Source organism: Poeciliopsis prolifica, unplaced genomic scaffold, assembly GCF_027474105.1.
Source record: "Poeciliopsis prolifica strain line A6 unplaced genomic scaffold, Auburn_PproV2 SCAFFOLD034, whole genome shotgun sequence".
Classification (NCBI taxonomy): Eukaryota; Metazoa; Chordata; class Actinopteri; order Cyprinodontiformes; family Poeciliidae; genus Poeciliopsis; species Poeciliopsis prolifica.
Genome location: NW_026562409.1, coordinates 2,168,645 through 2,189,633, shown reverse-complemented (window position 1 = coordinate 2,189,633; position 20,989 = coordinate 2,168,645). Strand labels below are relative to the sequence as shown.

The 20,989-nt window shown below is 40.0% G+C and overlaps 1 protein-coding gene across 14 annotated transcripts in view; it reads left to right on the top strand.

Annotated features, from left to right (window-relative positions):
* The window catches only part of rbfox3a (RNA binding fox-1 homolog 3a), a 514,332-nt gene that overhangs the window by 28,390 nt on the left and 464,953 nt on the right, over positions 1–20,989 (top strand). The window contains exon 3 of one of the 14 annotated variants that reach the window (XM_055052115.1): positions 13,705–13,869. The exons of 12 other annotated variants lie outside the window; for them this stretch is intronic. The gene's annotated coding sequence lies outside the window, so the exon portion shown is untranslated. Of the gene's footprint in view, positions 1–13,704; positions 13,886–20,989 lie in introns of all 14 variants that reach the window. One more of the 14 variants, XM_055052110.1, reaches the window with a different exon arrangement.

The following is a 20,989-nucleotide window of genomic DNA, read 5'->3' as shown; positions in this document are numbered from 1 at the left end:
TATTAGAAACTTTATGGCAGCCTTGCATCAGCTTTAGCCACTTGGTCTCCATTTAATCAGCCGGTACCCCCAGCATTAACCTTCACTTCCTCTCTGTCATTCTCTGCAGGGTCACACAAAGTATCATCAAATATTTATAAAATATTAATAACTGCCTTTAGGAAGGGAAAAGAGAACATAAATAAATCTGCTCTGCAAAGCATTCGATTAAGAAGTCCATTCCATGTAATAAATGGGTGGAGGGGAGCTATAAGGGCAGCCGTGGAGCAAAAAGGGCGAGACAATTGAGTCAGAGAAGAAGAAGCCGTGGAATAAAAGGAGATTTTTCTTTTTTTTTTGTAGTGGTGGAGAGGAATGTTCCTCCTGTAAAGTCTCCAGTTGTACGTTGCATGTGCTGTTTGTGAGCTAATGTGAGCCAGAGAGAAATGGTTGTTGTGGACGGCGTGAGCATCCACGTTCCCCAGGGGTGTAGAGGAGGAGGGGGGCGCCTACATCGACAGACTCCAAATAGACTAATGCAGACACCCACACACACATACACGCACACACACACACATGTGCAGCGAGCTGTTTAGCATGGAGGCTGATTGAGGCAGGGCCCAACATTAATTATCTGTTTTTCAGCTGAGGTCTGGTGACAGTGATTAGAGCGAGGGGTTTTTTGGAGAGTGGTGCACAGGCGGTCTAATGAGGAAAACTGGCCTCTCTATAGAGCTCTCCAGGCACACTTGATCTGCTTTGTGGTTCAGCAAGTGTCTATGCGCGTGTGTGTGTGCGTGTGCACAAGTGTGTGGGTGTGACTGTAGGCTTGCTGCTGGGAGAGAGACACTCTGAATCTGAGGTTTCGGAGCTGATGTAATACTTGGGAGTTGAGACGTTCCCGAAGCAGGAAGCAAAAATCTCTGTCAGATTACTCGTGTTTAATTGTCTTCTTTTGCTTCCTAGCGTTTTCTTTCATGGTCGAGGCGCTTTTGGGCTTCTGGGAGACAGTTGGAGTCACATGACTGCTGGTTCTGGTTCTGCTGGAGGTTTCTTCATGTTAAAGGGGAGTTTTTGTCTCCACTGTCACTGTATGCATGCTTACAAAGTGGGCCTGCTGCAAAGTTAAAGGAGGAGTATTATTCAAAATTGTCTTTTTAGAGCTTTACATCATGTTATGATGTTATTCTTTCATCATAAATATTACCTGGGTTGTTGTTTAAGGAATCCTTGATTCTCCTATGACAACTGCCATGGGAGGTTCGCCTGCTATTTACACAAAGTTCATTTAATTACAAATGACATAACCTTGACATACTTTAAATTGGACAAAACATTGAGAATGCAGATTTAGCATGTTTTTGTTCCTTTCCTTTTGGGTTTCAACTGCATCTAAAACAGCCCAAACACTTTAAAAAACAAAAATATAAGAATATAACATCACAAATCAGCAGGTATTGAGTTATCTAGCAACCCAAGATGAGCACTAGTACTGTATGCGCTGTACAATGGCTGCTGGAAAAGATGAGCATTTTGCTGTTGACTTGCCATCTTGCTGCATTCTTGTTGGTTGTGCAGGGGGCTCCACTTCTGCTTTTCAAAGATGTATGGTTGCATAATTGCAGCAATCTGAATTGTTGAATGACCTAAATAACGGATTAAAATCAATAAATATTTGTTAATTTTGCTGATTAATATTAGTAGACATTATGGGATTATTTGTGTTTCACATTCATCATATTTTATTTAACTGTATTCTTATGAGCAAATTTCGAGAACTTCTAGAATTTTTACATTATTCTACAAGTATTAATTCTTCAAACCTTAAAAACAAACAAATCTCATTATTAGATACATTTATTAACTTCCTGGAAAGGATGAAATTCATATTTTGGTTGAATTTCTTCAAGTGTTTGATATTACAACAGGGTACAAAATTTTGCAGGCCATGAGGTCCATTTCATTTCCATGCAAAACAATTTCAAATGTCTGTGTCCAAACTATGGCAGCACTGATAGAAAAACCACTCACTTCAGCAGCAAAACAAAACAATGCAAGCACAGACTTAAAACTCAAAAAGTTCAAGGTATTATCCCCTAAATCTGCTGAGGATGTGTCGAGGTTCTAAATGTGAAACAGAGTTTTCTCTGAACATGACGGCGTTTAAACTGAAACCAGCCGCTCAGGCACTTCCAGCAGCAGGAGCAGCAGATTGCATGGCTTGAAATAGTAGTTTTCTTTCAGCAAAAGCACTGGTCCAGCACATCAGCTCTCCAGTATCGTCAACTAAATCACATTTGTGTAAATGCCAATGTTGGTGTGCACCTGACTGATAGATTTCTGCCAGCGCCAGGTTGGCTTTAGGCAAAGGCCTACATGTCATTTTCCACACCATTTTGTCCCAAAGTCGATTACTTTGCCTCTGCAGCGATGGCCGCCTCAGAATTGAACCACACATTTAGCTCACAAGCTGCCAATAAAAGTCAGAGAGCCCGGCTTCCATCAGCGTAATGATATTTCGGCCTCTGTATTAGTTCAGCACTGTTCTCCCCAGCACTTTCTGCTCAATTAAAGATGGTCCATATTTAAATACAGAGAGAATCAGAGGCCCGGCCCGGCCCGTGTGCATTCACATGTGCTGTCAGACGTTGAAATGATGAAGTTTGAAATGGACTTTTTTTTTAAGGAGCTGCACGCTCCACACCTTTCGAGTTTGAACAAGGGGAGCTGTTCATTTCCTCGCTGTGAAATTTTTCTTTAACGTCGCTGATGTAGATTAACTTTTTTTGCTAAGGTACGGTAAGTAAGTGAAATGTGAAATAATTCATCAAGAGGCAGCCATGTAAGAAATGTGATTTTTTTTCTCTCTCTCACTTTCTTCCCCCTGCTGGCAGAAAGGCTTGCAGACCATTACCACAAACAGAGGGAGTAGATTAAAGGTGGAGCTCTGACTGCCTCCCTCTCCGTCTATGCCACAATACATGAACAGCACATTTCCAACCAAAACCGCCTGCCAGGCCAGAGGAAGTAAATTTCAGCTCGTGTCAGCCCCCATGCATTCATGCTATGGAACTTCTGTTGTCTTCCTTCCCCAGACGACTTGGGCTTTATGTAGCCTGAGCTGTCATTTCCCATAAATCCCTTGGAGGAGGCGTCCGTCAGAGCTGCCAGCTCCCCTGTGTGGACCACCTGTAACGGGGGAGCGAAGTGACAGTTGTGCTGGGACTGTCCTGTCAAAGTGACATACACTGAGCAGGCTGGCTGCTCTAAGGTCAGGGTTCTCAACCTGAGGTTCAAGTACCACTGATGGTACTCAGGCATCCTCTGGTACAGACCTGGACATTTTGCAGGCACCAATTAACAGTTGGTAGTTAACTCTGACTACTCTAGAGGAGTTAAAGGGGCGGTAATATCTCTGGTATTTTTCAGACATATTATTACATTTTATAGCTGCGTTTACTTTGTCAATATTCTGCTAATGTTGTAAAAAACGCAATTACACAAATGCGGTGTCTCCAACAAAAAAAGAAACGTAATTACAATCACAATCAATAGGCTTGTTCACACAATAAGCCATTAAAAACATGGTGCGCCGTCGTCCACCAACTACTTCCTGTCTTCTTCTTTGTGGTTTGCGCCAGTGGCAACATCCCGTTGATGAACATGTGACTCGTCAATGAGTCAGTTTGTTTAAGGCACTCATAAGTAACTCCACTTTAGTAGTTATTGAAGTGAAAAAAAGCAACACTGCATCACTTTATTAGTTTTTATTTAATTAGAATACCTTCAGAAGCTTCCGCCTGCTCAAATTTAGGTAAACAGCCTTTAAATGATTGATTCTGGGTGTATAAATATTAGTTTAAGCTTCGTTCTTCAGCGCCTCAGTCCCATTATTTTCTATTTACGTTCTTGTCCGTCAGCCTCGACACTTTAACGAATGACCACGTAAAAATAAATTGACAGAGCAGACGAGGTCACAGTATCTGTCAAGCGTCATTTCCCAAACACTAATTATTTCGTTATTATATTTATGAATGTCGCATAAAAGTGCTTGTGATGTGGAAACAGGGAAGTATGTATTTTTTTTAGTTTTTATCTGATTCGGCTGTCAGCACACATGCTCCATCATCTGCGCTCCAGGAAATTAGAAAGGAGAAACGTTTGACAGCACAATTTCACAAAACACAGCCACGCCATCATTTCATTTTCTCTCAGCCATTTCTTTCTCATTTATTTATTTCATTATTGCCTTTTGAAACACAAACGGGGGCGATAACAACGGTTTCTTTTCAGGTAATTTATCCTTGTTGCTTTGTCAAGCTTTATTCTAACCTAAAAGCGGCGAACAGGATGTGAACGAGGGACTCTCTGGATTATCAGGCTTTGATCGGAAGGATCACAATCTGGGCTGGCTGGTTCCAACGTGTCCGGTTTGCTCCGCTGAGTCTTGACCAAGACAGCAAAAAGTCATCAGCTTCCGTTCCACCATGGCAGTTATACATCACCAATGTCAGTGGCTGACTGCTGCTTATCTCCCACGTATCGATTAGAGGACTGCGCTGGGGGGACCAAAGCACTGCGACCAATCAATGGGGGCATTTCATTCTCCTTGAACATCTGCTTTTTGATCTTCGTCGCTGATTGGTCGGCCCCGTTCTGGTACTGTGGGCTCTTTTTCTCTTCTGCGCTCTGAAAAGGAGTGGGAGGAGAGTGATGAACACTTTGGTGTTGGCAGCCCGCTGTGCTTTTTCGCCGATGTGCATGGCATATGTGCGAGAATCCTGTTGTGTTCTCGCTTTGCTGCCAAGAACCCACAGATCTCGCTTAGAGGTTTGATTCAAATTTGCACTTTAATTTCAGGACACATAATTTTATCACAGAGATATGGAGAGCATTAAAGAAAGGAAAAAGGTTTTTCCACTCAAAGTTTCTCTCTATTATCTCCAGTGCCTCAGCACCTGAAATCGACATGTAATTAGTAAAAAAAATAATAAATCACTTGTATGCTCTGTGATGGAACAACTGATCATACTTGGATAATTTTTTGTTTCTAATTATCTGACATTATTGAACATAGTCGATGCTTAATCCTCCCCATGATTCAGTGATTTTACTCTCTAACATATTTAGTCTCGTCTTTCCGGTCGTTTGTGTTGCTCAGTCAGATTAAGGGCGTCGCTTTCACCTTGATTCATTTCTTTTTCTGTGTGTTTTACATCCGGGTGCTCTGCCGCCATCCTGATAGTATGCAATTAGCTTTCCACTTCATTTACCACACATACAGAAACTATGATGGTTGGAAATTACTGAACTTAAGGGCATAAAAACAAATATGACAAAACAGTAAAGAGAAGTTTTGATTGCATCCTGTAAAGCTGGCTAATACCCAGAAGATATGGCACAGATTCCCTAGCATTTAGGATATTTTCAAATGTTTCAAAAACTAACCAAAACTTAGAATAGATTGCTGTAAAATAATACTTTGTAGGCAAACCTGCTGACTCATGTGACAAATCCATTCGCACAAAGTATGAAATGTCGCTATACAATATATGTGCTAACATACTTTTCTTCTTGTTGCAACATCTTGACTTGAACAAACAAAAATAGTTTATTTGCATCACATCATATGGAGAAGGTGCAACACCTGAAATATGTGCAACAGAAAGAGCCTTTCTGGACACGAGTCAACTTTTAGCTCCTGAAATTCAAAACACATTCACACATTTTATTGATCTATGTGGAGATTACGAGTTTCTACCAATAACATCATCTGTTGCTAACAAATATTTCACAAAACTCTGGTTTACGTCCAGAACATGGAATAATCGGCGTTTTTTTGTAAATTTGTGCGTTATATTTGTGATTTCTATTTTATGTATTTATTCATGTTTTAATTACTTGTGTTCATAATAAAGGTAATGATGACTTTTCATCATAGCAGCTGATCACATTATCATCCTTGTTATTTGGAAATGATCTCATAACACATCCCAGATGACTTTCCATACACCTGAAAACATCAGGGGAGAATATTATTTATGTTAGCTTATAACACACGAGCTCATAGAAGTAGTTTCCAAAGCAAAACAAAGAAATGTTCCCACTTTAAACAAGATAAATCAACAGCTAACCAGAAAGCGAAGATTCAAAAGAACTCCTTTCTGTGACCAAATTATTCATTCTGAAATGTTTTAGTGTTAAAACTGTCAGCTCAGGTCAGAGTTTGTCATTTTGTTGTTTTTCTATATAAACATTGTGGTACCAATTAGTGAAACTTTAAATGAAAACAGAAAATCAGACCTTTATAATCAGTGTAGCAGATGAAACATCTGTGGATAACCTACACTCAGAGGTCACCTTTTTATTTCGCAGTTTCACTGGCATACGTCTGCGACTAAAGGTTCAAATAAGCGCTTATCGTCTGCGGAGTCTTTATGTCGGAATCAGATAAGATAAATCTGTATTTTTGTAAAGGTGGAGCTGCAATATTATTTTATTATCTTCATCTTTCTAAAGAAATTGAGTCGGAACTTCACAATGTCGATATTTGACACTCGAGCCATCAGATTTTCCACTTTATGATCAGTCAGTTCGGCTCCATTAAGGTGCGACTCTGGACTCAGACCCTGATTTAAAAGAATTCATTTAAAAAAAAGATTTCAGTGATTTTTATTTTTTGTGTTTTTACAAATGCAATCAAGGGTTACTGCATCATAAATATGTAATCATCTAAAAATAAAAACCTTCAGTTTTGGCTGCAAGTATTTTTGATTTTTAACAACAAAAGTGCAAATTAGATCCAGTTTATCCAACCGTCTATGATGCAAGTGTACCTGGAGTTTAAGTAGTTTAATAAAATCATTATAACTGCAGCAGGAGAGCTGGACTTTAGTTCCTAATTGGCTTTGTAGTTTTGTATTTTATTTGGAGGTGTCAGATTAAAGTGGTCGGCATTTTATTTGGGGATTTTTAAGTGGGTGACTTGTATTTTATTTTTGAGATATCAGATTGAAATGCATTTCATAGAATTGCACACCACACTTTTCAGATTTGTAAAAGCTAAGATGAGAATTGTCAAATATTATTGTACAGAAATATAATTGTTTACTGACATGTTTTCAATTATGTGGGGCAAAATGGTGAGCGCTCTGCAAATGTTTTGTTCTCAAACATCCTGTTATGCTTTTATATATTTCTGTCCACAGTTACTGTCACAAATCATAAAACATAAGAGAAACTCACAAAGTTGGGGAACACATCTCTTGTTACTTAGCGAGTAAATAATGAATCAAAGGATCTTTGAAGGCAGATAGATAGAGAAGGTGCCAGGCAGAGTAACTGGTGATTCGCAGGTTAATGAAAAGGAAATGTAAAAATCAGAGGAAAATCCAGATTTCCTTCAGCGTGTTCCAACACGTAATGACTGTTCTTTGTAGAACTGGCAGTTCGAGCCATTTGATACGCTCCTTCAGCTTTTGTATTCACAAAGTACTTTGTGTATAGATAGCTCATATTGAATTCATGAGACAGTCAAACAGGAAAACGGAGCACCTATCAGTGATTCACTTTCAGATGAAAGAAATAGACAAAGACAGTTCTGCCTCCGTGTTTATGGTTCCCGTGGATCCGGAGAGCTCACGGTTTGAATGTTATCTTTCTTATAGGACTCCTTAACCTTTGTGGAAGGCTTATTGACTCTCACTAACCTTGCCGGGTACTGGTGGAGGACAAGAGATTATGAGCGTGCTCAGTGTATGGAAAAAGGCCCGTGTGGAGGTTTTTCCGCCCCCATCCTGCCCCTGCCAAGCGGCGCCGCTACCAACGCTTTGCTCGACCTTTGCCTTCTGATCTCAGTTTCCATGGTGAAGCGCGCAGTGTTGTGAATTCAGGCCCACCAGACATGCTCATCCTAACCGTGGATCGGTGTGGCTGTAATGTAATGTACTCCATGCAGGTGTGGCAGGAACTAGAGATGCTCCAGATGGAGGTTAAAAGGGAAAGCAAGAATGGGAATCTTAATCTCCCTTTCCATATCTGTCCAACTTTTTTAGCCGGTTCCTGGTGATAAACACGAGCCCGCACTGGCGGCTCATGCTTGAACAACTTTAAGTATCGTCCTCATCTGGCCACCTCTGGCAGTATGAATGCTGAGCGCATACTGAATGCATCGCTGCCGGATGCAGCCGTTAATCCAGCCACTGCAGGATCATGGGACGTATAAAACCTGCTTAAGTGAACAGAAAATAAGAAAAGCTGCCAACATGATGCACGGCTTCCTGCTCATGTAAAGGAATTCCTTCCATATTTCCTCCTAATAACACACAATTTCCTATAAGCGACCTCACATTACCAACGGTGAAGAGGATTTTAATTAGACCTGAACAGAAACGGCCTGGACTGTCTCTCTAAGGTTACATTTGGAAGCTTATTTCCTTTCAGTGATAATTTATTGTTCCCCTCTCCATAGTCCAAAAGTCAGTTAAAATTTGTTTTCAAAATTATTTTGTTCTTGTATAATAGCAGATAAATAACTTCTCAAAGGCTTTTATTCTGTTTTGCTGCTAATTAGAAGCAGCCCTTAACTAGAGGGAGACCTTCATGTCTTTTAATAAGCACAACAGGCTTTTTAGAAGCTGGAAAACACAATAGTGTGAATGAAAAACTGAGTGTAATCTTTGCTTGTTTCAGAAACAGAAATGAACTTTGAATGTGATGAAGCAAAATTTATTTAAATTAAAACAAGACAGGGAGCAAAAATAGCTGCTGTTAACTTTAAACCAGTTGATTTAGTTCAGAACCGGGATCTACTCCAAAACCGTCACAGGACATAAGATAAAGAGCATCTCTAATGACAACATGCATCTGTGTTATGTTTGCTCTTTGTTCAGAACCGACGGTGGCCCAGAAGGGTCAACAAAATGCAACAAGAGCAGCACTAAAAGATGCAACAACAAAATGCTACACTAATGTCGCTAAAATGCTAAAAGCTGTGATTATTTTTCCATTACAGCCGAGACTCTGTTGTGTCTTTTGTACTTCAGCCTTTTGCGTTCTACTCTCCTTTAAGCAGATAATTTACTGCTCCGCTCTTCATATCCAGATAGTTGTTGCAGGAGATGTGCAGACTAAATGCCTTCTGGTCACCTGCAAATACTTTTACAAGAAATGTTCCTTTGTTTTGTGTTTGCTGCTAATTGGAGGTATTTTAAGATTATTTTTTTACATTATTCCAGTTGTTTTACTAAATTAATTTGCAATGATGTAGTAATTAACTCAGACACACCTGTCGATATTTTAGTATAAGGAAGAAAAAATCTTTTTTTGCTAAAGTTGGAGCTAAGAGTTATATTCCTGTCAGGATCTGCTATAGCGGAGGCAGGATTTGGCATGTGGCGGCTGGTGATGCATCAAGTAGAGGCCATTGTATTACCTTGCTGGTGCTCAGTTATTTCCTTCCCGCTCACTATTGAATCCAAAGAATAGGTTCGTGCTGTTGGTGGTGGGTTCAAAACAAGACAGAGCTGTCGAAACACTGAGAGCCATCCCTCATGTCTGACTGTAGTGGTTAAAGGGCAGCCAGGCTCTTAAAGAAACCATTAGCATTTAGATTTGAGATTCTTCCCCTACAGAGCAGCAGGGAGTGGCTGCGTCACACCTCGGTCTTCTGTGCTTTGAGTGGGCCCAAGTGGCAGCTCCATAGGCCTGATCAATCTTTCAATATGCCTAAATTGCTTTGGATGACCTGCTCGTAAAGAGACAGGATTGGCCATACTGATTCTCCTCCAATCAATAGCAGATGCTATCATGGCTCATCAACAAAGAACTGTTTTAATGGAGGTCAGGCCATGGAAGATCTAATTCATTTTAATTTGTAAATTGTGGCATGACAAAATTCTAATCAGGGCGCTTTCCTATCAGATATGCAGTCTTCTGAGTCTTTCCTTCTTCTCTTGCTCTCATTCCCTTTTCTCAGCCTCATTTGCATTCATGAGCGTCTGTGTGTATCCACTCAGGACGGGGAAGCATGAATGTATACATGACATATATTAAATATCAGTCGGCATTGACTATCACACAGTTTTTTAGGCTCGAGTGTTTCCTTCTCAAGGTGCATCATCTTTAGCCGAGACGAGTTTTCCTCCCAAACACACTGCTGCACGTGTTTCACCTCATTAAGTAAAGATTGAAAAGATGACAAATATGACATGTGCAATTTATTATCTTAATTAATTCACTGTCTTCTGTCAGAGACAAGCAGGGCAGCTCTTTCATCTAAAAACCGTTTTTCCTGGGGGTTGTTGCAGGAAGCCGGCACTCTGTCGTTTGCCCAGATTAGTGTAAGAGGTGAGCCTTTTCCATCTCGCCTTCCATTCCAGCTAAATTTGTCTCAGCCACAGTAATATGCACCACGGGACTTTTTCTCCCCCCTGTGAGCAGAAATGCAATTGGAATGGGATGCGACTGTCCGTCGTGATTGCGTGCAGATGAACCAGTCTGGCCTTGCACCCGGTGCATGAGTGAGGCCATGCGATGCCCATCGGCAGAGCAGACGGAGGGCACGTCCGGGGTCCGCTGTCTGCACGCGCCGGAGCACGGCTGCCCGGCTGTGACCAACGCAATCAGTACCGGAGATCGCCACGCCATTTCAGATGGATTAGACCTCCTCCCAACACAGATAGTGGGAAAATTGGCAAGAAAACCGCCGCCATTGATGGCAAACGCAAGAAATAGGCCGCAGTCATTACAGAAATATTTAAGGCCGTTTTCACACACGATAGTCCGGTAGACTCGGTTCGATTGGGGACCAAAATGGTTACATTTTCAGCTGGTGCGGTTCACATTCATTTTGGATCAAATGATCCAAACCATTTGGAAATTCTGTTCAGACTCCTCACGTTTTCTTGCTCCACCATTTCCTTCGGAACGACACAAAAATTTCCAAAGAAGAAATGAGTGACACGCCCTGTTTTGCAAAATGTAAACAAAAAAGTGGAGTAGCATCAGATTTGGCAGTTGTAGCATTTCTCTGTGGTGGAAGTCGACGAGCCATTTCTCCTACTAGCACTGGACATGCGGGTTTGTTTTGGTTGTATTTGCACAGAATGTCATGCAAAGTAGTCTGCTTCCTTCTCTTGGAGCGGCTTATCGTCCGCTTGCAGTCCGAGGTCACTTCAACTGAACCAAGACAGAGGCTTGTAGGCGGACAAGAGTTCACTTACAAAACTAACTGGACTTTCCAGACAAACTAGAGTTTGAATAAATGACACCGAACAGGACTGGTGTGAATTCATCCTAAGGTTGTTTCACATCTGGTTGTTCAACTTGGTTAAGCTAGAAAGGGAAATTGCAACATTCACTTCCAGTTGGTGCTGTTCACTTTCACACTCCACTATAGCAAACAAAACAAACAGTTTAAGTAACCTGTTCCCCTCCTTGCCTGTGGGGGCGCTGCATCAAGAACTACTGGAGGAAATGACAAAAACCTCTGAAGACGGCACTGGGGACAACTTCTTCACAAAATGTAAACAAAAATGGAGCGGTGTCAGAGTTGTAGAATTTCTCTTGCTAGCAAGGGACTAGCATGTTTATTTTGGTTGCATTTACCCAGAATGCCCTGCACCATTGTCCGCTTTGTGCTGTTGGAGCATTCTCTGTTCCATTTGGAGTTCATATATGAATTCAAACCTCAACAGTGTTCTCTTCAACCAAACAGAGACCGAGGTTTCAGGCGGACCAGAGGCTAATGTCTCATTCTCACCTCCCCAAACAAACCCGACTTTCCAGGCAAACTAACAGGAGCCTGAATGCAGCAAGGTGAAAGCACCTTAAGTCACAACTAGCGCTGGTTTAGTATGAAAAATAAAACTGTTGCGTTCTTCCAAAGAGCCTTGACGAGGTCTAGATCTGCAGGTTCATTAAGGGAGGATTGGGCTGAAACGTTCTCTTCAAGGTCTGTTGTGTTCTCCCCGTCGGTGTAACACAGAAATCCATGACTGAATTATGGAGAATAATTATTGATGAGAGCCAAGGGCATTATGCTGGACTGAGAAGAGACGCTTCAGAAGCAAAGCACCCCCCGCTCCCCAACCCTTCCGTCTTCACTCTCGAGTGTCCCCATTGATTTATCAGGACGCTATTTTTAGTTGCACATGGAACAGTAATGGATTCGTGGGAATTAACAATGATTCATGCGAAGCTAATATTGTGGAATTCAGAGGCTTGATTAATGCTTGAGAAATTCACAACGTCAACTCCCCAATTATTTAGAACATTTCTCACACTGCATAAACACAGATGCTTGTCAGGAAGGCTTGTTAAGGAGGCAGATGTTTGTTCTCTGTGTCAATGCAGACTCTAAGAACATCTAGTGGGCTGCAGGAGAAGGTATTAACTGTTCTCCCTTCATGGTCCACCTCATACTGGAAGAGTGACCCAGGTTTTAATGATCTAAATGATCAGATTTAGACTCTCTCACGCTGCCACACTTTCATTCCTACTGGAGCTTCTATGATGGCAGATAACAAAGCTTTTCTATCATAATAAATCTCATCTAAGTGGAATTAACTGTGTCATGCAACCATAACTTCCAGCTTTCAGCTTAAATAATTAGTTCAGCCAAATTTATCATTGATTTATGACTCCCAGTAAAGTACATTGAAATCTGTGCCTTCAGTGAGACAAAATGTGAAAGTGTTCAGAGTTGATACTGTTGTTAGGCGCTTTTTGTGGATTCTTTAAAACTTATCTCTGGTTTCCAGTCCGTTGTGCAGCTCCAGCATTAGCAGGAACATCATGTCTGTGCAGATGAAGCCTATAAATGCTTGTGTGACTCCTGCAAGGCCTGACTGAACACCTTCACCTGTCCTGATATTAGTGGCTTTATCAGAAGAGCTTCAGAGAACTATTTCCCAGGTGAAAATATGAATCCGATACAGTCTGGATTCCACTCTGAGCTCTGTTGCATTCATGCAAAACATGCAAAACTTAACCGTACTGTGAAGAGACGCAGCTGGGAGTCTAGATGTCCTGAGTTTATTGGTTTAATTAATTTTTGTAACAAGAAATCAAAGGTAGCATTACTTGAAGTTTCATCTTCACTTGCAGCAAGCTTGGAAAAACTGAAAGGATTTTGTTGAACAATGTGAATTATTGAAATAAATGGTTTTACTTCAATTGAACTCTGTTTGTTTGTTTGTTTGGGGAGGTGTGAATACATGAGCAAACTCTGGTCTCGGTTCGGTTGAAATGAGCTTTTGTTCAGTATGAATGTGAATGTTGACCGAACCGAGGACCGCTCCAAAAGCAGGGCATTCTGGGTAAATAAAACCACAGTCGGGGGAAAATGACTTGTTATACGTAAAATAACCAGTTCTTGGAACCAGTGGAACCAGTTCTTTTTATTAAAACAACCTCCGATGTGTTGCTGAAAGTTTGCTTCCATGTTAATTTATTATTTCAAGTGTACCAAGATATTTGCAGTAGAAACTAGACAAAAATACTCTGTAAATTAGTGTTTTGCAGTGAGTGGAGCCTAAATGCCAGGTTTGTTTTAGGAGAATCAAAACTCAGATTTAATGCATCTAGATTATTTCATTGAAGCCAAAGCTGTGCTTTCTTTTTCTGCACCACCTTAAAACAGTCCACACTGTGGCATGAAGGTTGTTTATTTCTGATTTTGAATACGATCAGGAGGAAGTAATTTCAGTGTTGTTACTCCAACAGATGCTCAATCAGCCCAGAGCTGAATTCAATCGTCACAAATGGAGCAGGAGAATGTCCAGACGGGTTACTGAAGCTTTGATTTGTGGTTATAAGGAAGGTCTAATGAAATCCTGGAGTGTGTTGAAGCCTGAACGAAGCAAACGGACCGGGCCGACTTCTGCTTCTGTTAGTAACACATAAGGTACTCCTGCTACTGATGCACTGCAAAAACACAAAATCCTACCAATTAGTTTCCCAATCAAATATCTTATTACACTTGAAATACAACAAAATAACTTAGAAGTAACTTTTCAGCAAGATACAGAAGCATGTTTTAAGTCAATAATTCCTTAATATTGATTAATAAAATAGCTTCTATAACAAGACATTATTAGTGAAATAATCTGCCAGTGGAATTAGTCAATATTAAAGAAAGTATTGATTTAAAACAAGCAACTATATCTTGCTGAAAAGGGAGTCGTATGTCAGTTATTATGTTAAGTGTATCAAGTTATTTGCATTAGAAACTAGAAAAAAATGGTTTAAGATTTTGTTTTTACAGCAAAAACAAAATCCAGTGAAGTCTGGAAAGTTTGCTGCTTGGATTCTGTGCATTCTATATTTTATACCTTCACATTTTTATGCCACACTTTTTCCTTCCACTCAACTTTCTGGTAATATGCTAGGATGAAGATCTTTCATTTGTGGTCTTGAAATTATATTGTGTATGGCTTCTAGTTTTAGGACTGAATGACTAAACTACATCTTTTAGATGATATTTTAAACCTGACGCACCTAAAACATGTATTTTCTGTCTCACCACAGAATCGTGTGCACCCAGAAAGCTGCCTATAGTCTGTGTTGAGCTTATGAAGGGTACTATAATTAATGATTTTTTTTATGTGTTTGGCTTTAACACCTCCGCACTGTCTGGCAGGAAAGCTATAGCTCTCCTGTTGTGTCAATATGTTTCCTCTATCTGTTCGGTGCCATCAATGTTTAATCCAATCAACTTCCCTGCATTTCGATTCAAACTGTTCCTGCATGACCTTCTGCTTAAACGGGGAGAAGTTGGGAGTAATTATAAAGGCTGAAATTGGTTTCTGACAGATATGCATGCTTGAGGTGTGTATTAATAGCTGTGGTGATGAATGCATCTGACAAAACAGTTTATAGAGGTTGGAATAAGTGTGGAAGTACTTTTAATTCACAGGAAATAGAAAAGGGAGGAAGAGTTAATTAATATTTGCCGTGGTTTTCTTTCTGTTTGTTGCTCCTTTTCTGGATGTTTCCAACTGAAGGATTATAATTTCATACCTTTAGCATATTTTCAGAGAAAAGTGTTCAGCATCATCAAAACGCTGCAAATATTCTAAATCTGACCAAGTGTTTTTGCTTAGTTTCTGAGTACCTTTAAAATACGACAAAACTAACTAAAAAGTAACTTCTCAGCAACATATAGGAGGTTGTTTTAAGTCAATAATTCTTTAATATTGATTTAAAAATGCTAGTTACAGATAAGTGAAGTGATAGAAGTGAAAAAACCAGCCAGTGGGACTAATGCTTCTTTTTCTATATTGAATTGTTTAAAACAAGCTGATTTATCTTTCTACACAGTTGCTTATTTTAAATGTACTTAGACAGAAATACTTGGTAAGATTTTGTGTTTTTGCAGTGGACAGAGATGAACTCCATCAACTGGAAAATAAAAAGCTGATTATGTTCTGGTAAAAGTTTGTTGAAAGACTTTTTGATTGAACTTCAGTATTTTTTGGAAGAAGTAAGAAATACTGCCACCTGCAGGTGGGAGTTGGCATCATTTAAACCCAATGTTTTTTCACCATTTTGGCAAGAAAATGTTTCAGTACAATCAATTATTTCCACAATAGTGAAATTGTGAAAAACTGGATGGACTAATTGATGTAATTTGACTGTATACAATTTAAAACTCCTTTGATGTGACTGATAAAATGATATTTAAGCACACAACTGTTATCCTAAGGTTGTATCTAGAGTTTAGAGGGCCACATAAAAAGCTGTGGAGGGCCTTGAGTTTATATTTTCCTTAGAGAAAGAAAAAGTAGGTATGTGAGGCAAATACAGCTACAGGAGTTCCTTTTTTTAAATGTAACACAAATAGTAAAGTTGAGAATGGTACTGTCTGCGTGGCAGAAGGAAGTCCTGAGGAACGGTAATAAATGTTGACACGCTAATGCACATCTGATGTCTGCTGATTTGTTTCTCAAACAAGTAAAACAAATGGAAGATGCTTGTTTGATTTCATGGCTGGAATGTGACGGGAACACCTCCATTTGCAGGAGCGGAAATGTTTTTTAATGGCTGTGCAGTTTTTTTTTTAAAGCATCAACCAGTCAATGAAGATAACGTTTCAGTCGCTTCCTGTCACCAGCGACCATTTATGTTCCTCCAGTTTCCTGTCTGCAGGAACACAGGAAGAGGAATGATGTTACATATAACGTGTTGCGCTGCTATTGTGACTTCTTTGGGGTATTGATGAAAAACACGACAACATAGAATACGATTATCAGATATCACTGTTTTCTCCTTCATTCTGCCTGTTTGCTTTGACTGTTGGAAAAAGGTACATATTGACGCTGCAGTTTAAAACCTGACAGCCACTCTCAAATGTGGTTTAATGATTTATAATTCTGTAGTTTTGATGCCTCAGTGGAGTGAAAATGCAGCAGGGTGATATGAATACAGTTCCTCTGTTAATTGCAGCCGTCTGCACTGAAAATAATGAAGGAAAGTTCAATGAACGCTGGAGACGGTAACAAATCCAGTTTGAAAGCAGCCTGTGGGAAGAAAGTCTGCGCTAGATTCACGGCTGAGAACGTGAAATGTCAGAGAGTTCATGCGGAGGTCAGGTAATATCTAGCAGCTTTTAAAATGCCGTTGAATCAACAGCCATTTCAGATTTCTTGGATGAAGACAAAGCAGCAAATTGAAAGGTGAAACTTTGGAGCGTCTTCGCATCACCTACTATTACTTACACTGACTCTTTCCGAGGACGGGTTACATAAAGCACTTACGGCGCTGCTGAAAGAGGAGAATAATGAGGAAAAGCCATCGCCGAACTAAACACCATGACACATTCCTGATCCTCTAAGTTACACCAGGATGTGAAAGAAAAACTGATTCCTGCAGATCATCCCTGACCTTCATCTCCATTAACTCGTTTTACTTTGGATGGTTGACCTCAGGTACTTGAACTCCACCTTTTCCATTTTTATTGACCTTAAAATTGCACAAATTAAAATTACAGAAATAAACTTGCTTTTTGAAAACACACTGATTTTGAAATAACTTTTGTTTTGCACTAGAAAGAAGTGTTTTTTTGCTGCATCAAAATTTATTTTATAAAATTACAATGGAAACACTTTTTATGTATTGCATCAGACATGTGATCTATAACCGGATGTTACTACTGACTGAAGCGACAAACAAGGCAACAGGAAGTGCTGGGAGAATGATGGCATTGCGTGTTTTTTAATGACTTACTGCGTGAACAAATGAATCCATGTGTGGTTTTAATTAAATCTCTTATTTAGCGGTAGCACCGCAATTGTGAATTTGTTTGTATTTTATTTTTTTAGTAATGAGGTTTTGTAGCCAGTAGAAATGCAGCTACTGCCACTTTTGTCAGTTATATTTAAAGCAGGGCTGGGACTTCAACATTATTTTTTATTCGTTACATTGATTTCAACACCTTAAACATTTTACCACATTTAATAACTTTGACTAAATGCTTTAAAGAAAAGCTTTGGTACTTTTTTTCTTACATCATTTCCGTCCAGAAACTTTCCAGCATAGCATCTCAATGCTAAACATGTAGCAGCAGCAGCACAGATGCTATGCTAATGTTAGCATTCACATTTCTAAAGAAGCTCCATGAATGATCAGGTTTCCTGAAACACTAGAAAGCCGAACGTTGCTCCAATCATATGGTTGAAAAACAATAACTATATTAAACATATTTGTTGTTGAGCTAATAAAATTTTTATTTTGTCTATATTTTTTAATTACAATGCAATTTAGATTTTTTTATGACCTGAGTATCATATTTGTGCAGCTTGACGAGAGAGAAACCTGATGGTAACTCAGTCAGCGGTGGCGGCTGCCGTCTTACTGCTGCAGATGAAAATAAGAACAAGCTCTTGTAGCTTCTCGTTTATAAGAAATAAATTAATAATCTCATGGGAGCTGGAGTCAATTTAACTTGTTTTCCTCAAAGGTAATAATCCTCAGAAACTTGTTGTTCCTGTTGACTGTCAGCTGCACCGAGATGTTTACCCGAATATGAAGACAACCTGCTTTTATTCCCACCACCGGCCATGATGAATGTCTAACCGCTGCAGCCGCGCTGTTTAATGAAACCTGTAATCCAATCTAAAACTTATGAAATGTTGCGACAGACTAAAGCTTTTCCCACAGCTGCACTGTTCATCTCTGAGACTCTCATTGTGAATGTCACAGTTGGTTTCTCACATGTTGTCAGAGAGGAGCTTGTTTTCACTCTGCGGAGGCATCTCTAAAGAGAATCAACAATGCTCCTGTCTCCAAGTTAAAGGGAGACGCAGAAGCGGCATGTTTGCTGTTTTACACTCAGAAACAACTCTGATTGCTCTTGTTTTGTATATTTCAGCAAAGAACTAATCGATGACGAGCATGCAGCCACACATCGGTGTTTTCTTTCACTTCTGAGTAGGACAATATATAAAGCTTTACTGTTGAAAGGGCTTCTCTTTGTTTTGATAAGATGGAAAAAACTGACTGCTGCAGAAATTGTGGGGGAAAAATCCTTAAAATGACGGAGAAGCTAACATCGGATAAAAATAGAACAACGTTGACCTTTGACCTTGTTTTTTTCCTAATGCCTCCTATAATTTACAACAGTGCCTGAAGACCCAGCTTGTTGGTTTGGAGGAGAAAATTAGTCTGTTGTGGTAATTTTCCAAATCACGGAAGACAAAAGCGTGTTGGAATATAAGCAGCCCGAGGCTGATTGTGAAAAAAGGGTTCCTGAATCGTTAAATTAAGCAACGGGTTTGATTTAATTTCACTCGCAAGGCTGGCTAATGGGAAAATTTATGCAGGAATATACAAAATTAAAGAAAACGGACGCAGTATTCTCAGTTGGTGGTAAAAGTTAAAAAAGAATAACAGGAAAAAGTTGTTTCTTTTTGTTTTAAATCTGGTAAATATGTATAAAGAGCCTTAAATAAACTCATCTTTGATTAAAGCATCAACTTTTGGTTTGAGAACATTTATCCAGTGGGAATAAAATCTCCAGATTAACATAACTTTGATCCAGTAACACGAGTCAGGAAACTTAATAGAAAAGATCTCTTGCCCATTTCTGCAGGTTAAAATGTTAGAAAGCTGCACCATGCAGGAAAACGCCGGGGTCCCAAAGTCTCCGTACTTCCAGATGAGGAATGTCTGCAAAGCCACATTTTCACACAAAGTAAATAAAGCAACTGGAATAATGAGAATTAATTTAAATAATCGTAAAATCTGAGAAATATTATATGAAATTAATTTTTAGTTTGATGATAAAACTCATTTAAGCCATTTAGTTAGCCATAAATGGCTAAATATTGACCTACCATCACAAAGATAAACATAAAGAATTTTGCCCAAAAGTTGAAATGATGAGGCTAAAATTTTGCTTTTCTGTAACAAATAATCTGGTTGCATATGTTAAAAAGCAGTGTACGGTGTAGGATCTGTGATGCTGTGGTCTCTTTAGAGTTAATGGCAATTTAAACTCGAAAAATAAAACAAACCTGAAATAGAAAGTCGGTGGCCTTTTCAGTGGAAACAGTTTTCTTCACCTTTATAATACTTACCTGCTAGTTACTGAGAATGATTGACAGCAGTAAGGCCCTCCTCCTGGCTCTGATTGGTCGTTTTTGGTGCATTTATTCAGACCGTAATAGCAGCTCAGGTAGGAAGTGGAGGCTGATCTTTTGTCTCATAACAAACTAGCAACATGGTGACGCTTTTAAAAAACAATCTTTATAAAAGTTACATGTTGCAGTTTTAAAGTTTTACGGCTTTTTACTGGAGCTGCCAGAAAGTGTGAGTGATGCTGTAAAAACATCCCACAGCGTCGTGGCAGTTCAACTGGAGCAATGAAAAAGTTTTTACCACCTGGGAGACGATAAAGATCTGCCTCCGGCCGCTGGCCTTGTATCAGCGTATGAAACATGAGCGGAAAGCAGGAAGTGGTGGAGGCCATGGCTCATCACCCGGACCGCGCGGACAGCGCCGGCCGTCCCTCCGTCCCGCCGTCTGTCCGTCCACTCGTCTCATTTCCATCCCAGTGGCGCGCTGGGTAATAGAGATCAGTAATTGGTTGCTATAAATCCCGACCGAGGACAAGGTGGGTCAGAACAGGCTGATTACTTAGGCATTACAGTCAATCTAAGCAAGTCCTTGAATTGAAAGATTTGGTGAGGTGGATTCTCATTATGGAGCTCAGTGAACGGCTGCGTTTGAGGGAAAGAAGAGAGGCCAAGGTCCCTCTGCCATCCCCTGTTTCAGGACGACATTATGCAATGCTCCAACGCCCTCAGCGGTGCAGACTTGTAAACAGCCAAACGCGTTTACTTTCCCTCTGGGGTTTTATAGGGATGCGATCGGGGGTCTGCGCCGCCGGGCGTTCTCCGCCAGGTCGGGTGTTAAATCACAGATTCAGGGAGCAAACGGCGCCACATCTCCTGGCATCTGCCTTCAGCTTCGCAGAGTAGTGTTTATCTTTTAGTGTCGCTGGCGAACAAGCTCTCAAGGTAATTAGCTCTGTCATTTAACATGAAGCAGATTGATGGCTTTGTGGCGAAATGCACCTTTGTGTTATTTTTCATCTCGGAGCCTGTGAGCTTAATCCATTTTAAGCTTCTCGGGATGAAAAAGAGTCTATGGAAGATGAATTAGGGTGTAAAGCTGATAGTCTTTCTCAGCATTCTCTCCAGCTGAAGGTGTGACTTACTGGATTATGGGAACAGTAGTTTATGCTCCAACTCCTCTAAGGGCTCCGATGTGCCTTTTTATATTCCTGCCTATTTTGACGCGTTTGCTTTTATAATATGTACACACTAACTCTAAAAGTATTTTTCTTTAGTTTCTCATGCAGATATCTTATTGCGCTTTAGAGAAGACAAATGTATCTTCAGTCAGATATCTGTTTGTTAAAGTCTCCAGATTATTTCATTTATGACTTTGAAAAACATCTCATAAGTTAAATAATTTGCAGGTGGAACTAGTAATTGTTTATTGAAAA